We start from the raw sequence: 21,035 nt of genomic DNA, 5'->3' as shown, positions 1-21,035 counted from the left end.
CCCCAAAGAGCTCAGCCCTAGAGCTTGTCTCTAAATGCTGATTCTCTCTCTTGCTTCCCTGATGGCAGAGAGAGAGAAATCATACAGTAGACAGAAACATTTTGTTCTGTATGGTAGAAATTTCACTGTAACATAGAACCAACAAAATGCCTGAACATCAGTTCCTTTTCTCTCCTCTCAGTATGAGAAGCAGGGAAGGGAGTGCACATCATAGGCTAGCTTCTTATCCATCTTTGTTGCTGGAGGAGACAGGCAATTTGAGTGGAATTTAGCATTGTTTAATGTTATACCTCATCCAGTACAGCTGCAGCCCTGGTCTTCCCTCTCTCTCTCTGCCTGCCCCAGCTGCACTTTGCCTTGTCTCTTGCAATGGACTGAGCTGCACAGTCTCCTGACTGCAGAGCAAATAAATCCGTATCAGTCACCTGATGGAAAATTGGTGGGGACTGGTGAAGGGGATGAATGAGAAAAAAAATCACCAAACTGGTGCTTGTGTGACTTACCCAGCAGCCACACCATCATTCAACTGACGCAGGAGAAATAGAAACCTGTTGGCTGGAAGCAACCAGCAGAGTGGAATGGTTTAGACCCAGTCCTTTCAGGAGCCACTCACAGCTACACCGGAGAAGGGAGAAAGTGTAACGTTATCCTTTTGTTTACGGTATGGAAAGAACAGACCAGGGCACGGCCCTTGCAGCCTTCATGCTGCACTACACAAGCAAGTAGTTTAGAGAGCTTGAAAACACTGACAGACTCCATCCTCATACAACAAGGAGAATGCAGCCATTGCAAATCGTAGTCTCCCACTCACTCTCACTCACTCTCTGATCAGCCAAAGCTAATGACATTCATTGAATTGGGACTTTAAATCTTTAAACTTGCTCACTCTATAAAATACTCTACTTGTAACCACATATACATGACATTATTTGGAATTATGTAAATAAAACCAAAACCACCTGCCAGACAGTTTTTATACTGGGGAAATAGGGTCTCAATTTCAAATGGCATTTTAAAATTTATGTCATTTAATAAAACAATAAATTTATATTTTCCAGTTTTGTCATTATAAGGCTTAAAGACAGTTTCATGTGTGGCACCTACTTGCATTTGACTCATGGATTTATTACAACAAACATCACTTTAAAACAACACATTCACATTTTCAAAGGAAAATAAATAGTTAATGGTTTCAGAAATATTATTCTTTTCCACACAATCCCATAAAAAATTCCCAATGAAAAAGCTAATAGACCAATGGCAAGACACTTACATATGCAAATATGTTTCAGTGAAAGAGTTAAAGTGCTTTATAATATAAATTTGCTTTCAGTGCCAATATAATTAGATTGTAACAAGCAAACCCCTGCAACATAACACAGTGAAAATTTGAAAATTTGATTCTGCCTGGCAAACAACCAAGTCCCTGCGTGTGCACAAACCTGACATTAATAAGCTACAAGAGATTACATGATTTAGAAAAGAAGCACTTGGTGTTACAAAATCAAATAATAGATCTCTAGGCTATAATTAGGAGAATTGGGATTCAACAATGAAGTCATAATAATGTAATTTAGCTGTAAGTAACAGAGCCATGGAGTCACATTAGGAGGTGTGATCACATCTTTCAGCAAAGCTCGGCTGTGTAGACTTATTGCTGTACAGTTTAGTCTAGTACACAGCAACCTGTTGGCACAGAGCTCAGGCTGACAGCCTCTTGTTCTCTAGGGGCAGTATGGCAAAGTGCCACCCATGCATTTTTATTTCAGTCTTGTGACTTTTAAGTCAAAACAATAAAATTATATATACTGAGTGTAGAGTTGCCTGTGAATATTTATATAAATTACTGCACAGCGTGGGTTTAGGGACTGTTTAACAACAAATATATATGTGTATATAAAGAAAAGAAAAAAAAAAACCAGCTCAAGCAGGACGTCAGGTTTCTAGTAGGCTTCGTGAGCACATAGTATTCAGCTACTTTATTCATCCATTTCTGCTGTTAAGATAAAGGCCTCCAGATCAGCACCTCAGGGGAAAAGTAGGCCTGAGTCTCCTTTGCTTGAGTCTTTTACACTGCTATGATAGGGTTATTAGCTTGGCCCAGAGAGCGGGTGCTGCAGTGGTACTTCCAGTTGGCAGCAAAAGCCTAGCACAGGGTGCAGCTCACCAGAGCCGCAGACCCTGCTTGCTTCCCCCCGCCAGCCATGGGGCAGGGCCTGTAGCCCCCACACTCAGGCCAGCCCCCCAGCTGGCAGCACACAGGTGCTGAGGTGGCTGCCAGCAGCGCATCAAATGCAACTCCGCTGTCTGGTGAACGTTGTCATTTGAGTCAAGCCACTACAGAGAGATCCATCATACCAGCAGCCCCTCTCCTCCACCTGTGTATCACCCAGCCATGGCCCTTTCTTTGGCCTGTTACTAATTTAAGCTTACTTCACAAATTTTGGCCACAGATGTTTCTTTATCATTCACTTGTCATAACTAATAAAACAGATACACCACATTCACTCGGTGACCTCCCCTGTAGGAGCTGGTGTCTAGTTACAAGTGAAATGCTACCTACTCAGTCATTTATTAGCTGATTGTTTTCTCCTGTCCCTGCACCCTTCATGGTGCATCTGTTACAATCCCAGGGGCTGTCCCACAGAATCCTGTGTTCCATCCTGCACCCTGTGGGCTTCCTAGAGGCAGCTGAGCTGTGCACAGCTCCCAGAGCCCACTGTGCCCTGAGCTCCCTTTTGCATCCGACCTGAAATCTGATTTCCCCTCACAAAGGAACATATAAAGATTTAGTTGGTTGTCAGGTTCTGAGGTGTTAAAATCAACACTTTGTGGTTTTGGGGGTGGAATGAGGGGGATTGGTGTGTTTCTTTTTCATTTAGTAGCCTCCTAGATAAATGGAGGAGACAGGCATCGACTTTGCATCTAGAGTGTGAAAATTCAAACACGTTAGGATAAAACTTTGAAATGGGTTTGTCTATTCTTGTTATGGCTTCACAAGGTGGGGGTCCGTGCTCCAACAGCATTCCCATCTTTTGGGGAAATCTAAGAGCTTCAGCTTTCACTCAGTCTTCAGTATAAAATAAATCTAAAGTGTTCTTTAAGGCTGTTTTCAATGAAAACTGTTTTTAATGAAAACAGTTTCTTCCACCTGTTGGTGGTGTTAGTTTCATTTATTTGCAGTTTCTTCCAATTACTGTTCATTTTATTAGTTATGTTTGTGCCATTTTCTTTGTTTTGATGACATTTTGATTTGTTTCAAACTGCCCTTTATTTTAATTTTCTTTCCCAAGGATATTGATTTATGGTCATTTCTTCTATTTCTTTTATGCTTTAAATGATCTGTTTGTTTTATTTCCTTTATTTGCATAGCACTTACTTTTCATGACCTTTTTGTTGCTGCAGCTGCTGCTGCTTCTGGACTGCTGGCATTTTCTCCTACTTATCAACCAGGAAACAGAGTGAAAGTAAGCCTAAACCTGGTGAAGGCAAGCATCCAAACACAAAAATCTTTTCTAATATTTATTTATATTAATCACCAGTGGCTTAAAGGCATTGGGACTTCTCGGCGTACAAGCTAAAATGCTTTCTTTTTAAAGAAACATACTATAGCAACTCTCTCTCTATTCCTATCTAAAGGTCATAGCTGAACAGCCCTCTTTAGGCTGGTTTAATTCTTTGGCATCTCTCTTAGGAGCAAAGACATTTCTAACGGAGGTAACATGAAGATAATTGTGGAGGTGTTTCTTGAGGCTCTCAGTCACTGATGATGCTTACAACTTTCAGTAGTCTTCATAGAACAGAATACCTGAGTTGGAAGGGACCCACAAGGATCATCGAGTCCAACCCCTGGGTCAGTACAGGACCACCCAAAAATCAGACTATGTGTCTCAGAGCGTTTTCCAAACACATCTTGAGCTCTGGCAGGTTCAGTGCTGTGACCAGTGCCCTGGGGAGCCTGTTCAGTGCCCAACCACCCTCTCTGTGAAGAACTTTTTCCAAACACCCAGCCTGAACCTCCCCTGTCACAGCTCCGTGCTGTTGAAGCTACCAGCTTCACTGCTAGTGTGAAATACTGTATGGATGTGTAAAAATTAATATACTTGACCTAAGTAAAATTTCTTACAGCTAAAGTCTACAGAATAATATGTTTATTATAGCTATACGAGTGTGCTACCTGACAGGTATGTCTGCATATTAACAACATGCGGGGTGGGTGTGCAGGTGGGTATATGCATGTGTGTCTGCCAATAGGCATATATATGAGTATACTCATATACATACACACATTTATTTAAAAATTATAATATTTCTATCTGATATATCATTATATCTGCATTGTTCGAGTTATCTAATGTGAGGGTATATGTATAGGGCCTGTACCTATTACACATTGCTAGTTAAATGAAGAATAAAGGTAGTAACACTAGATTAAATAGATATAAACTACAGTTTGTAATCTCTTTTCAGTTAACATTTATTCTACAAAAGCTGATGTTATTTCATTTTTCTTAGTGAAATTACTGCTATCAGAATTATTCCCAAAATTGATTCTGTGGTTCACAGTAGAAAAACAACCTCCTGTTCTTTAAAGCTGTTGATGCTATTCTTCTAAAAACAACAACAAAATAGTGATGATATATTTAATCTTGTTCCTCATTTTCTGGTGCCATGTCACAAATTGGCATTTTGCCAGGAAACCAGGAGTATGTATCAAATCACCGTCTTTTATTTGCATGCTAGATGGTTTGCAGTAACCTCTTGAATAAAGTCTGCATTAAAACATGCTTTTTGGATGCTCCCCCTTCCCTGTTAAAAAGTTTCGTATTGCTTCTCCCAACATTAGTGTTTGAACCATTTTATATATGTATGTGTGCAAGACAAATGTATGTATTTACACATAAAAGTGCACGTGCATCTATAATGAGCCAAAGCCAGAACAACCTCTGTCTCAGCTTGTTTGCAAGTTATGCATATTCTAGGGAATGAAACTTGAATCCTGTTCACAGAGAAAGTATGTGAGTTAGCCCAAGGGCAGAAGCAACTCATGTGCAACAGGTTACAAGATTTTACATAACTTTTAGTGAAAAAAAAAAAAAAGAAGCACCTCATGTCAATATTGCAGGAAATAATTTAGAATATAAACAGTTGTCCTCACTGATTCATGCATGTACTTCAGTACTGTACCTTTGCTGTTTTCACCATAACACAATCTTTTTCCCATCTTCCCTCAATATAATCCATCAGCAAAAGAAAGTAAAATCAGAACATTCTCTATAGCTGTTCCTAGCTTTACTACCTGCTTTATTTCCAGGGTTGGCATAGGAAGACTGTGAGAGCAGTTTGGAGACAGGTTATTCTAATGGCCTTGTTTTATGCCACATGGCCAGCTCCTAGAGATAGTCTGGGCCAAAAGATACTAATTTTTTTTTACAAAGCCACACTGCTGTCATAGCTTCCTCCTCATAGCTCTTTCCAGACTACTGTCTTACTTCCCCAGCTTACAAGTCCTCGCCGTCGGACTTGCAAGCATCCTAAGGAAGAGGGCACAGGGTGAATGGGCAAGCAGTGTGGTCCCAGTTGTGTGGCCAAGAGGGCACATTTTTGAGATTATATAGAATGAAGGATCATAGGCATCTGCCACTGTCTTTGCTGCCTACTGCAAGCTAGCAGTGATGGTGGAAGTGTAGGGACCTCAAAGATATACATTAAATGTATTGCAATAAAAAGGAAAAAAAAATCTTTTTTCTAGCTTTTGTACCATAAAAAAGGCTGAGTCAAATTTCATAGTTCTCCGGAGAGAATACATGGGGGAGGAACACACACCAGGTGTATGTTGGTTACAGGTAGTGGGAAGAGTAAATGAGCCCCTATACTGAATAGTCTCTGGGTTTGCTCTCTGAATTCAGCTTAAATTAACTTAAATTAACATAGCTGCAATTGTGCTAGAATTCACAGCCTTGTTATGATTTTCCTTACATAATGCTCGTTTGAATACCACTAGTTCAGGCTCTTAGAGGAGTTTATCTGAAAGTCAGAGTTCTGCATCTCTTGACTAGAATGACTTTTAGAGCAAGACTATCACTCTGATCATGGTTTGCTGGAATCATTTTTACTCCACTGCTTTTGTGTGAGTCCTTATTGTTCAACAGTTATGTCTTTACTACTGCTACTAGTTTTACTAGTATTACAGGTAGCTCTCTGTAATACAGGTAGCTCTCTGCTCTCTGTGCAGCAATTACTATTTTTTAAGCACCCGGAAGTGTACTTAGGCCTTTCACTAAACACACACCATGGAGGCTACTATATAAACACAGCTCAGATAGATACTGATCCTAAGATCCTCATCCAAGTCTCCCTAAAATGAGCTGAAAGACTTCTTTTGATAGCACTGACATGGATCAGGCCTAATTACCTAATGGCTCATCTAAAGGTCTTTTATGTCTCTGTCAGTCTCTGTACTTAAAAAAAAAAAAAAGATAAACACACCTACTGAAACACAATTGCTCATTCCAAACTAAAGCTCCTGAACTGAGAGTATCTATTTACTGCAAAGCTTAGAATGTAGTCACTGCTCTGCTTCATTGTTTTTTTTTCAGCTTAATAATTCTTCAGTGTCCAGAATACCAGTGAATCTGCCATATAGCTAACTGAACTACTATACTATTAGAGAAAAGTAATTTTACATACAAACTATTTAAATTTAATCTGTGATTAGCTCTACATATAATCAATGTTTTCACTATAGGATAAGTCCTTTCTTTCTTAGAGAATTGCATGCGATAAATGAATAAAGACTTATAGGTGTGTATCTCACCACTTATACTGGGAAGTATTCCTACCAGAAAACTTAGAAATCACACTATTCCCAATGGTCCCCCTGGTCTGCCATAAAAATAACTAAAGACTGTAGTAATAGTTTTTCTCAAAACATGAAATGCATTTTATGCAACAATGCCTCAGATGAGACACAAACTCAACAGAGCTTACAAATATTCAACATTAGCTCCTTTCATACTGTTGCTTCAGCCTTATTGGTCATTGCAGATGTGCTGGTATTTTGTAAACCCAGTCTTTAGATTAAAAGTCATGAAAGATAGCTCACGTGCATAAATAAATAAGTCAAGGATGCAAAAATAAAGTTTAAACATCCATACAGTACTACTATCATTTTGCCAAAATGACACACAGCATGACTGTAAAATTTGCTATAATACGGTAATTGAGAAGAAAATCTGCCTTGCTGTATTGATGAAAAAGGTAAAGTATGTATCCATAGCTTTAATAGCATATTAACTATTCAGTGACCTTTTTAGAGTTATTGAGCACCCACAAAGCCTACTGGAGAGTATGGAAACATCTCTCTTAAGGTGAAAAAGGGCTCTCATCTCACAGCTAGCCAACAAAGATACTAATGCCTATTTCCACCATAATAGCTAAGCCAGGCCAGGCCATATGGGGTAGATACTGCAAGTCAGTTGCTCTGACTTGAGTTTATATATGAAATTAATAACTGAAATTATCATAGTAAACTTGGTGACACTACAACACTAATGAGGCTTTAAGGATTAACATGCAACCTGTCTGGTTGTCATACAGTGCTGAAATGAAGTAATGAATACCGATTTTTTTTTTTTTTTTGGGGGGGGGGGGTGATGCGGCATGACAACTTACTGATTTCATCAACATTTTCATTGAAAAAAAATGTGTGTGATGTTTATGATTGACTTCCTATTTGGAGGGAATGGGGTGGGGGAGAGAGAAGAAATGAAGAAATGTGGTAACTATAGTACTATTACATTTTCTTCAGAATGGCAAAAATATTTTGTGCTTATCTGTAATCAATTATATTATTGCAGTCAGTAGCCCTGTCTTAGGTCTTCATTATTGTAAGCACCCAGATAGAGCTGAGATAATATTTATTTCTGAGTACCGCCACTTAGTGTGACCACTGAAAAGTATGCTTTCTTTTAGCCAATATGTGCCCTACCCCTCCTCATTTGGGAGTGTTCATGTGTTCACAGAGGATTAGGACTCACTTGCCGTCTATGTACAGGCAGACAACCATACAGCTGTATGAAGAATTCACTGCCAAAAGCTTTTGATGATTTATGCCTATTTTTTGTAGTCACGAATTATCTATGAACAGAGTCAAAACTATTATTGGGCTGCAGATCATTAAGACATCCAGACCAGTAATAAATAGAAATAGTAGCTAACATACAACACCCTGACCAGTCTAATTTAGGAACAGCTCGGAAAAAAATTCACTTTTAAGGCCTAGCTGTGCTACTTTCATTCATGGTGACAAGTCCACTTTGTAGCTTATCTTCATTAATATCAAGAAAGTAAGTACCAATAATAAATAATCACACAGGAAAATAGCAAAATTTAAAAACAAAACCTCCAGGTTTATTAGTATTTTTATCATTAGCCTCAGGAGTGTGTTCAAATACTTCAGTCTCTGCAAGCAACAACAAACTAGAAAAAAAAAAAAAAAGTGTTTTTTGCCTTTGCTCATGAATAAATGTTCATAAGCATATTCTTCTCTATGATTCATGTGGGGTGTGATTCCATTAATTTGTTTCATTGGTAACCTCATATGACCCAGCAGGTCATCATCTCCTAGAATTAGACCCAGCAGGTCATCATCTCCTAGAATTACTCTTTTTTTTTCTTCTTCCTATATGCCAAATCTTTACTGATTCCTTACCCAGTAGAACTGCCTGGTTCAACAAACTGGACTGGATGAGCTGTAAGCCTATTCCTTGCATGTCTGCTTAAACAAGTGCTGGGGTTTTGGGGTGGGGATAATGGGCTGGGGATTTCTGTTTCTTACTTTCTTTCTTTTTTCAGTAATTTGTAAAAAATAAATAAATAAAATCCATTGAAAGTCCAAAATTACAAATAGAGGGTAGTGGACAGGAAGAATACCAGTTTGTGCAGTTCAAAACCATCCTGCTCACTGTAGACACGCATCTGTTCACATACTTCTCTATCAGCAGAACCATTCCATAGTGAATGTACTTGCTCCATAGCAGGTCTGTGAAATAACGAAGTTTTTGAGATTTTTCTTCTAAAGAAACATGCTGTATTGCTTATGCTAACTTGTCTACAAGTAATAGACTGCTAGTGTTCACATCACTTTTATTTTCTGAAAGAAAAACAACACATTTTTTAAAAACTGAATATTAACATGTCACAGAGATAGAGTTCTCACCTTCAGACAGATCAAAATTTCACAGAGTGGTGGAATTATGATAATCCCAGGTAGATTGCACTTTTAGCGGCTATCAGATGCTGACAGAGTTGCTTGACTCCTGTAGTCTGAGCTTTTTTTGACAATAGGCCTGCTACTGCACAGGAAAGGCGTGAACTTTTATAGCTAATCACTCTATGACTGTGCTTCAAATGCAAAATCAAAATAGATGAGCTCTAGGAATAATATTATGTGTCATGTAGCAGTCACAGCGCCCTCCAGCAGGAGACCAAAAGGATCCATTCAAAGGTTCTAAATGTGTTTGTGTCTATTAATTGAGCTAGAGGTTTGTCATTCTTTTCATTTTGGTCACAGGCATCAGAACACTTTTGAATGTCATGACTTGGTTATTTCATTAGAGAGAGAGGAACCAAATTCTTCCCTTATATTGTACAAATTAACTACACCTGCATTGCCATTGACACATCAGCAATGATACTGGTAAATTTCTACTGAAATTACTAGTTTGCGGGTGGATATTGTACAGAACGGTGGTCACTGATACTCTAGTAAAAGCTCTGGAACAAGACACCTTTTAGTTACTTCAAATTAATGCCAACTTCAAATGTGCAATTTAGGAAATAAAGACCTCAGGAAAAAAATGGGTAACTTGAAATAACTGAATCAGCTATTATCATCTTAGTTGGATATACTAAAATACAAAATTCAACAGTCGTATAATTATACATATGTACAAAATTATTAGCCAAAATAGTCATCATACAGTTCCTGACCCATAACAAGTCTTTTCCAACCATCAGCTCCAGAGGCCACCTTACTTTTTTTATATTTATTTATTTTATTTATATATATATATATATATATATATATATATATATACACACACACACACAAAGACTGCAATGATGATAGATTTCCATACATGGTCCCATGGGCTGTCTGCCTATGAACTATATCACAGAAGGTGAGAGAAGAGAATATTCAAAGCACTGAGGCTAGAAACTTACCCTCTTTTATAGCTAAGGTACCCAAGAATCTGATTTTCTTTTAGTACGTGCTTCTCAAAAGAGGACTCCATAGGAGGAGGAAAATAAAAAGTCAAACAAGACATCAGCATTCTCCAAACTAATATTTTCAAGTCTGAAAAATGAACAAGTGAACAGCTGCGATGTGTGCAAAGACAGCAGGGCATTTGCTTGGTATTAATGAACAGCATTCCCAATAACACAGATTTCTTGTGCTGAGTATAGGCATTGGGAGGTTTATGCAATAATGGTGGACTACTAATATAAATTGAATGCTAAAGACATACAGCTTTCAGTCTGCCTTTCCTTCTGTCACTTATTTTGTATTGCATGAATATTACTTTTGTGTTTCCCTGAGATGCTGGTTCACTAGGGTAGAGTGAGCAGACTCAATTTCACCGAAAGTAATGGAGTGAGATTATCCAGAATTATTTCCACTGGGCTGCGTTTGTTACATTCCTTCTGTTGTGAGAATATAAGTAAACAACTAAACACCTTTACTGAAAGCTGAGAATCTTCATAGTCATCACCTCTTCCTATTTCCTTGATTAGGCCAGCATTTTGGGTTTAGCCATGCTCAATTAACTCATCCAGGAATTGGTCCAGTCAGAAACAGTTGATTTAAGTGAGATAAACTGGGCATCTGTTTGGAAAAAAATGATTATCTAAAATATGCCTTTCATCATGAGAAAATGAACTGTGCTATCTCCATATTTAAAAACATATGCCTCTAAGTAGATTAGCTTCATTTGAAAGCTTAAGAAATAGAAAAAAATAACCACAACATTGAAACTGAAACGAAGAGAGATTCTAAGTCAAAATTAAGTAACCAGTGTGTTAACATTTTAATGTACTGGAACTTGAACTTGATACTAGCAACTTCATCAAACCACTATATAAACTGTATTGAATTAAAGCGATTAAAACTAGCAATAAAACCAACCACTGCAGCAGTGACTGAAATGTGTGGGGTACTTGCGTGTGTTTCTCCTGGTGCTACCAAAAATACTGCCATATTTAGTCATCGATTTGCTTTAGAAAAGAAATAAAATTGGCTGACAACGCACCCATGTTTTGTTTCTATTACTAAAGATTTTTTTTTTCTTAAAAGATGGACATAAGTTTAGAGACGTGGTTAATAATTAAGAGGTAACGTTCATGGCATTAGAAAATGCAAGGCAATAAATATCTTCTGCGGGTGATTAAATGCTGAATTGAAGCTGAAACATCGGATAACCTCAGAAGCTGTTTTATTGCAAGTGAACACCAATGCTACAGATATTATTGCTATGATACTAGAATATGAATCAAGAAAATAACACTGAAAAAAATAATAGTTTACTTTAGATTTTTTTTAAATCACACCATTTGAAAATGTTTTGCTCTTACTTCCTAGGTTGATGTGATACTAGCTAAATAATCTACAGCTAACAGCAGAACTGAAAGTTTGCATTTTGGTATGGGCCTCAGTCCAGCCTCTAAGTACATATACATGGTTTAAAAGCACAGGCATATATGGGTACAGTTTGTAGGTATGAAGTTTCTACGTGTAGCCCCTCTGTTATTGGTCTCCATGCAGTTTGGCTTTGGACAGAAATGGAGGTAAAGGGCTGACTACACACTCCAAATAACAGTAATGGAATGTCCTGTTGTACATTTAACTATATACAGCACTTAAAAACACTTGTTGCTAGATATAAAAAAGGTATTTTATTTTTCAGGATGGTCAAATCATCATTTGTATCATAAAATATAGCCTCATATAATCATGTTTTAATATGCCTGTTAGAAATGGATAGGACTTGACTGAATCTCACACACTATCCAAAGTACCCATTTGCAAGTAATAAAGGAAAATTTGCCAATAATCTGTGGTAAAATATGAACAGTTCTGTTAATTCAAGTAGCACAGATGCAGCATGTGCCAATTTAGAAACTACATAAAGCCAAAAGGCTTCTAGAATCAATCCAATTTGTTCTGAAGTCACGGAAATGTTGGCTTTAGATGTAGCATAGCAATGTACAGCATATAAAATAAAATGGGAGCTAACCAATCTATCAGGAAAGCAGACATGCAGAATGGTCCTTAATGCTCCTCATGCAATCCAGATTCAGAAGAGCTAAGAGAAAAAAAAAATAAAATAAAAGAAAGGATGTTATAATAGACTTAAAGTAAACCAAATAAAGTTATTTCAAAATGACTAAAGAGCAATAGTGAATGAAAAATGCCTTTGGGTACACCATCTGTTTATCCATTCCATATTATACCTTTTCATCACAATTACCTAAAGTGGTATATTTGTATTTCTGTAATATATGGAATTCATTAAATAGTTTTGTAATGAAATTATCACACTGTGGCTGGGACATCTGCACCCTGTCATATATCATTCTATTCATTTCTAGTTAATTTAATCCTAATATCTGCCTACATGACAAGACAGATGTTCAGCTATATTGTATCTTCCATAGTTTTCTGCCTTGAAGAAACTTGAAGTCACTGAAAGAAATGACATCTTTCAAACAGACATCTTATGGGTTTGGGAAGTATGCGTGTGCAGATGTGTGTGTATGTATGTGTTTGTGTTTATATGCCATATTCCTTTTATAAGAAGTGTGTTTTACAAAACAAAAATGTTTTACAGCATCTTTTAAATATAAACATATTTTCATTTCAGACATATGGGTGTCTTTTCAAAATGTGCTTTACTAATACTTTGGCATATTTATTCACTAGTATTCAGAAACATAACGTATTTCTGTTGAATTAACTTCTAAATCTCTTGCCTTGAGTGGGACAGATCTTTTCCATCATTGCTAATTAGAAGTCATGGGCCAGTCTTTCTCTTGACCTTCTGAGCCTTGGCCCTTAAAAATCAAATGGTAATTAATCTTTATGGCTAATAGGGCTGCACTTCATGTCAGCCATGAATGTGCCAACCAGAAGTACATTACATTCTCTGTGTTTTAAATCTCTTTGATATGAATTGGTATGAATTTATACCATTGGTCAGTTCTAGGAGGCAAAGAAACTCTAGGAGACAAAGTACATCTGTGTGCTTTGTGATCTTAGAGGTCTTTTCCAACCCAAATGATTCTATGTTTCTATGTGGCTAAAGTACTGACCACATTGTCTTGCAAAAGCACTTGCTTTTCACCACTCTTGGCACAGTCCTCTTCAAGTAGAGTTTTTAAGACTGCCAAAGAGCTTTGCTGTGCTTTTCATGTACAGCACTGACTTGTAGACTAGCTTTACAGAAGGACTTAGGTGAATGTTGGTATCTACTTACTCATCGACTCCCCATTCGCAACTCCTGACCCCAGTCTTAACATGGACACAGGAAATTCTTTCAGGCAAGAAACAAAGTAAATTCTTTCTGGCAAAACACATACAAATCTGTTAAAATTAAACCACTGTCACTGTAAAATAGTGCTGTCATTGTGGAAGTGCACAAGTGACATTTTCAGCATTTAGTAGAACACAGTAGAACTCAAAGCCATTACACTGCTCAGTACAACATAGTACAACATTCAACATAGCTGGACACTATCTGCCCAGTGAAAGAGTAGGACTGGAACATCAAGTATGTGAGTGGGCAGAGTGTTCACCAAATCTCTGTGCTATCCCATTAAGGTGCTAGCTGGGTAAACACTGCAACTATTGATAATCTGGTGGTATTTTGCTATCCTGTGAACGATCCAGGCTAGTAGCAGTGGTTGGAGTCCCACAGGTTGGGTAGAACAGTATAAATGCACATTACATTCTTTGTGTTTTAAATCAGTTTGATATGAACTGGTATGAATTTATACCATTGATCAGTTACCATATAAATGCACTTCACAACTCAGCCAAAACATCAAACACTCTCTACTTACAGGGTTACTTTCATGTTAACTATTTTCCAACACCTCTTAAGAATGTGTCTAAATTCTATTCCGGTAAACTGCCAGATAAGCCACAAGTAAATTATACCCGGCTGTTGTATTGGATAACAGCAACAGATTCCATAATGGACACCCAGAGAAAAACAAACATAACTTGTTTTAGTGTATTAATTATCTAAAAATGGCAACAGCTTTTCAAGTTGTTTGGGTGATGATGTAGATCGTGAAAGTTCATACAGCTTGTGGGCACCTCTGGCGTTAAGAGGATTTGAGGATAAAGTTCTGAAATTGCTTCTAACCCCATGAATGGCTTTCTTTAGTGTTTTCACGGTTTAGGGCTTTGTTATTCCTGTTTAAAAAAAAAAAAAAAAGTTAAATCCTTTTGTGTTGTAGCTAATTTGAACTAGGAGTAGGCTGAACAGGGATATCAGACCAGCAACTGGCTAACATTTGTTACCATCCATTTGTATTTTCAATTAGAATGTCTACTTCTATATGCTCTAAATATCAGTAGGAGCTACTGTTCATCTTGAATCTACCAGCTTCAAAAAATCAGAATTCACTGCTTCCTATGTATTTTGGTGGTAATGTTAACATCATTTTCAACGCTTCATAAATACATATATGTATATAAGCTGATAAGGTGTTTCAAACCAGTAATAATGCAAGGAAAACCAGTACCTCCTTTGGACTGCTCATTAATTATTTTTAGTTTGTCTGCAAATAATACAGCATATGACATTTGTCAACAGTTAGTAGTTGTGTCTGTTTATTTCCACATGCTTAGAAAAGGAAATTACTGTGGTATATTCTAGAAAGTACATGGTGTTCTGACTCTGTCATTGGATCTTTAGCTTTTCAGTAGTAACCACTGCAAGTTAGGTGGCAACAATACAGCTTCAGTAACCACCTTAGTGAAGCATCACTGTAACCAAAAATCTCAACAGTCACCAATGACAAGTTTAAAAAAAAAAACAAACAACAACTTTTTCCCAGTGAAAAAAGTGCAATGGGATGACTTTCAAGAATTAAGCCAAATTCTAGCACAGAATGGCTGAGTATTTGTTGGTAGGATGGCTAAATCATCTGAGAGGTTTTAGATTTCTTATATGGACTGCATTAACGTTGGCAGTGGGCCTAACATCCTTGCAAGATATAAAACAGTAGCATAAGCCCTGGGACCTTTTACAGGCTCTAGGATTATTTGTTTCATTAAATATGTTTAGATAGGACGTTTTTTTAGGAAAAAAATAGAACAACTATAGCTGGTAAAGGAATGAGAATTCCTGCCTAAGGCTGGTGCTTAAGATTCCCAGAATGGATCCTTGGGGACAGCTGATCTGTTTCAGGACAACATGTAACAAGGTTGTTTAATTAGAAACATATGTACTTGAATGAAAAGTGAGATACAACTGAAGTGAACAAAGAATTTGTCAAATCAAGATATCAGGTGGGAGATTAAATTACTAGGACAGTGAATTTACAAAAAGATTAGACGAAAATAGGTAATGCTGAAGAGTATGTAGAAAGACTGCAGAAAAATAAACATTTGATTTTTCTTTTTCAGACTGGATGGCTTAATTTACAGAGATGATCGTAAATTCTGAATAGCAGTAACAATTTTTTCTTCCACTGCCTTAAGAACTTTTAAGCATTATACAAGATATAAGTGTTTTGAAAGGATGGTTTATTTATCTTGCTGTACCATTTGTGTGGGTGATGGCTGTACTTGTCAGCTAAAATAAGACAAAACACAATTGTTATCACTGTCCAGCAGATTTGGGGTCTGGTTATTGAGCAGCAGTTGTTTTAAACACAGCCCAGGACACTTTATAAGATATGCTATAGAATTGTGCATTCAGTAATAGATGTCAGTTGTCTTTATTCAAATTACTTTTTAGTAATGATTCAGGCTTTTGAGTTCAGCGGTGTCTGTGGTGACAATATTTTGACAGTCAAAGTTTTAAAAGTTGGTCTAACTTCTGAGTCACAATGGGACACTGATCTTTTATGATTCAATAGAAAGAACTTAAAGTTAAATAACCAAATCTCTTTTTCTACTTTTGTCTTTTTTCTTGTGTTAGAAAGGGCTTGAATTACTTTGCAGTTTTGAGTTGTTGCTTCTTTAATAAAGAGAAAGAAAGAAAGAAAAAATGTTTTCCAGAGTGGACACAAGGTTATATTCTTTTTTGTAAAAAAGTTTAAAATACTGTTGCTGTTTTTCTTTAGTATGTTGGATTGCTTCGTGAATAAACTGTACACACATTGCCTGAAAAAAGAAAACTAGAACTCAAACTTCCAAATTCAATTCCTAACCCTGAAACCAACCTATTGTGCAATCTGAGAAGAATTTTACAGTCATGTTCACATTGTCTCATGGTGGTGTCTAACATTGTTCAGGATCCTCAGAAGCAAGCTATCAAGGCACAAATTTACAGTTATTTAGAAGCCTACCGCATCAGACAAACACCCAGAATCACAAGACCACCTTCCTCCCATGTGCAAATTAGTATGTTTTTGATTGGGTATCAATAAAAAGTGCTGGGTATTCTAATACCTAGCTCTTATTCATCTTATCAAAAGGAAAAGAGAGTGAGGAAGGTATCTTAGGCTTTAGTCTTATCAGGCCTTACTTAAGTACATTTTAACAGCATATGTTTAGAAACTTCACAGGACAACTATCTGGTAGCTATGAACCTTAGTTGGCTGTAGGGTTAGCAGACAACTGAACAGAGATTCAAAAGAGTTTTGAAGCTGAAATTAGGTATGCAACTTTTTGAAACTAGCCCTAAAGGTCTTTAAGGTCCATTCCAAAGAACATATCTGAAAAAATACATTATTTAATGAACACCTAGAAACTGGTAAGTCAAAAATGAGAACGTCAGTGAGGGTCAAACGTATACAGAGGAATTTTATGCTGTCTTAATCTGTGTTTTCATCAATATAACACATTAACAAGTTTGAGCTGCAAAAGTTAGAGATCACAGCAGGACAGTGCACACATTCAGCCTACTTAATCTCTTCTCTGAAGCACTGGCTAATTAAAAAAAATCCTTTAAAGCAAATTACAAGAGTAAATAATCATGGATTAATATAATCACACATTATAATTGTTTTATGTATGTCTCTGTACAAGTACATACATAAAAGATATACAAATTTTTATTCCTTCAATTTCTCTTATGTTCACTACAAAATAATTACAGACGTAAAAGCATGGAACAAATTTCCTACTAGTATGTGCAACCATGAGTGCTTGTATATAATTTGATAGTGATTTAAATATCTCCCTCTTATTAAATCCCTATATGCAAGGGTCATTGGACCTAGTCAGGTACATGTCTCATATAACTTTAATAATTCAACTGGAAATGAATGTCCAATCCTGTAAGGATCTAAATATTCTCCACAGTAAAATAATAAATAAATCCATAAGGGTTGCATCTACCATTGTGAGAAGCATTTTTTAGATAACTCATTTGGTTCCAATCAGTTCCACAAAACACAAAACTTGAATCAGAGACAAAATTCAAGTGAGCTGGTGTTGATGGATGGCTTTGATACATAGTAAGTGAAGCACATGGTTATATTTCTTTCCTTTCATAACTAACTACAGTTTTAATAGTAAAGGCCTACCTGGAGTGGCTTTCTGTTTAAAAATGTATGAAGCAAATAGCATAATGTAACCTCAGTGTCCACTGGGACTCCACAAAGCTATCATAGTACAAATATATAAAAATGTAGACTCATGCCAGAAAACTTCTTTCGTGTATTGAGTTTATTCAAATCTGAAAAACTCAACACAAATCAATGGCTGAGGATGAACTCTAGAAAAATAACTTGTACAGACCAAAATTATACATTTTTGCACGTCACCTTTAAAACACGAGAAAAGAGATAAAATCAATTCCACCAAATCTACAGCAAACCACTTAGCTGGCTGGACTATAAAAGTTACTAGAACAATCTTGCTTCCTCAGCATACACATTTTTTTGTTGTCAAAGCAACATGTCCTCACTTCTGCATAAAAGCTACAGAATATTAAGGACTAGACACTTGGATGTGTTTTGCTGGTGAAGAAGACTGATCCTGTGTAGACTGTCTTCATATGGAGCAGTCAGGCTCCCAGGAATGGTGCTGAGCATCTCTTCAGGTGCAATGTCTCCCTTTCTTGGTGGAACATCAATAAGCCAAAGAAGAATTTATATTGGCTATAGCCCAAAGGTATTTTGACTTTTAAAAGCACCTTTCCAGACTGAGACAAATTTTCCATTAGTCAGCTAAGATAAGGGAGGGAAAAAGAGGACCAAAATCATTTATTTTCTCTCCCTGAGACTAAGAAACTTGATAATTACGGACAATAATACAGTACATTCCTCACTGAGTTCCTCTAACACTCTCTCTCTCACAATGTCTGAACTGACATCCCAACATGCAAGCTATGAAAGAGAGGAGGAAAACTTACCCCCATACCAGTGGCATTTTTTTCCAAAGAAGCGCATGATTGGAAAGCTCTTCTCAATGTACATGCCAGCAGCTCCAAGGAACACTGAGATAAAGGTAGGCCTCTATTATATTTTAATGGTATCGTCTAGTTCAAAGGATGACATATATTACTCATTTGTACCCTGGGTACTACTCAGTATCTCCCATGAAATTCTGCACATGGACTTTCTGAAATGTATGGCTCTACATGATTACAGTCAACTGGATTCAGTAAAGTCTCTCCAGTACTATTTTCTGAAGGAGACCAAGAATGCCAAAATTTGCTTAGGAGGAAATAGCTTGAGAAATGTGAAAAAAAGTAATGACAAGGATGAAACTTCTTGCTTGTCACTGTTCCTGTTGAGTCCTGAAAAGCTAATAGTTATCCACACACTTTTCATAGCCGTAAGTTCAAGAGTCATAGGTGTGTTTAAAATTCTAAAAAATAAGAAAGTTTATAAACAAGGCAGAAGAGGGGACTTTTCTCAGTTAAGCTTCTTGGATATGCATAGATTCACTGCAGCAGAGAACCTGGGGCCCTGAATACAGCAAGCATGTAAAAACCTACCCTGCAGTTACATGCCTAATTTTATGTGCACATCTAGTATCACTCAGTCACTCACATAGATGAAGTTACATGCTATACTTGATTTAGTATGGGTTGGTTCTTCAAGGGAGCTGTTGTACAGAAAGTTGCAGACGATTTATAACACACTGAATGGATGCTCTCTACTAATGTGTTGTGGAACACCTTAGCTTTTATTCTTTATTTTTAATAGTCCTGCCCAAAATAGTAAGATAACTCATGCTATTAAATGTTATTCTAGGTATTAAATATGTGCAGAACAGGAACCCTGATCATGATTCCTTGAAGGCTTTATTTACTATACCTCTGATTCACTTTGGCTACTTTCACAATTTAAATGCTTCTGCTGACTGACTAGACAACCTTTGGTCACTTACTTATTGTTGCAGGTCTCTGAGCCAGTTGGTAGCTCTAAAAAGTTCCCCCCAAAAGTTGATGTTTCCACCCTGGCAACATGCAGGGTTTTTTTTTTCCTGTTATTTTTTCTTTTTATATTTAAGTCATTAGGGAGCTCTGAAGGCATCAATTTGTTGCTTCAATAGCACGAGGTAGTTGCTAAATTTATTTGGTTTATACTTGGTGATTAAGGAAGACATTCTTTTTTCCTGCCCTTTGACGGAGCCCATGGTGTTATGGGCGACATGTCAGCAATAATTAAGAAATATCCTGGTACAAATCCCAAAAAATACATATTTTTATAAATAATTCCCCAAGGAAAAAATTTTAAAATGATGCACTTGTTCTGAAAAATGCTTCAGGCCTTCTCTAAATAGATTATATTGCTGGGTTTTTTTAAGAGTGCTTGACTTGAGGTGCACATTTTGCTTGTAACTCATAAAACCACAGCACAGTTAAGTGAGGGGAAAAGCAGGAATAATGTGCAGTGAGCTTCAATGCCTCACAAAGGATTTATCATTCAGGCAATAACCCAGCTTCTTCTTTTGTTAAGTTGTAATGCAATGAGCAAAAGAGTTTCTTTGGCCAAAAACAGAAATGTATTTTGTTGGCTTCACTTTTTTTTTTAAATAATTTTCTCCTGTAGGCTTTCCCCCCATTTGGGCTCCATAAATTGAATTTCTTTGTCTCTTTAGAGGGTAGTTTTTCAGTATAACATAATTCAAAATGACTTTATACTGCACAAGGGCCTTAAGCCTTTTGGTGGGTGTGCTTTACACTTCAATTTTCCTATCAACTGCATAAAAAAATCATATCACTTAGCAGGATATGAACTGCAGATGCAGTCCTTATAACAATAACCTGCTGATTTAAAGATGCTTCCATTTTTTGGCTGTAACAAATTTTGCCTAATTTCAAAAAACTGAACATCAGATATTAAAAACCTTGCTTCAAAATGAAGCAACCTACCCTGTTCCATCTTCTGCTTACAAGCCAGTGAAAAGAAAAGGAGGAAGGGAAGGCAAATGAAGCACATATAAATTAAGATGAAAACAGAAAAGATGAGAAGAGGGTAAAGGTTAGAAGAGAAAAATTTGGAAAAAGACAGTAATTCAGTAAATCTGTACATATGAATTGACTTTTTTTTAATGCATGCCAGCCATTGGTGCTGACCACTGATAATATTCCTAATATATATATGGACTTTCTTTAGATATAAAGTTGTTTAAAACTCCTAACAGTCCTTAAGATGTTAGGCACCCTGTTTAAAAACTCAGACTCCAAGAAGCGTCCTTATTCATCACAGTAAATGTGACCTACTTTTCATACGGGCCAACCACCTTATTGAATAAATACTACGTGTTCCTGAAGGTAAGTTCCAACACTGAAAAGCTCACAGCAGTGCCCTACAGCCCAGTATACAGGGTAAGCAATGTG

The 21,035-nt window shown here is 36.9% G+C and overlaps 1 long non-coding RNA gene across 1 annotated transcript; it reads right to left on the bottom strand.

Moving 5' to 3' along the window:
- Positions 1–11,478: 11,478 nt before the first annotated feature.
- On the bottom strand, positions 11,479–13,622 carry LOC121071422. The gene is made up of 2 exons (XR_005820589.1): positions 13,536–13,622; positions 11,479–12,365 (listed from the first exon to the last, which is right to left on the bottom strand). It is a non-coding gene; the product is annotated as an uncharacterized LOC121071422 (long non-coding RNA).
- Positions 13,623–21,035: the final 7,413 nt, after the last annotated feature.

This window comes from Cygnus olor, chromosome 5, assembly GCF_009769625.2.
Source record: "Cygnus olor isolate bCygOlo1 chromosome 5, bCygOlo1.pri.v2, whole genome shotgun sequence".
Lineage (NCBI taxonomy): Eukaryota > Metazoa > Chordata > Aves > Anseriformes > Anatidae > Cygnus > Cygnus olor.
This window is presented reverse-complemented; position numbering and strand designations above follow the sequence as displayed.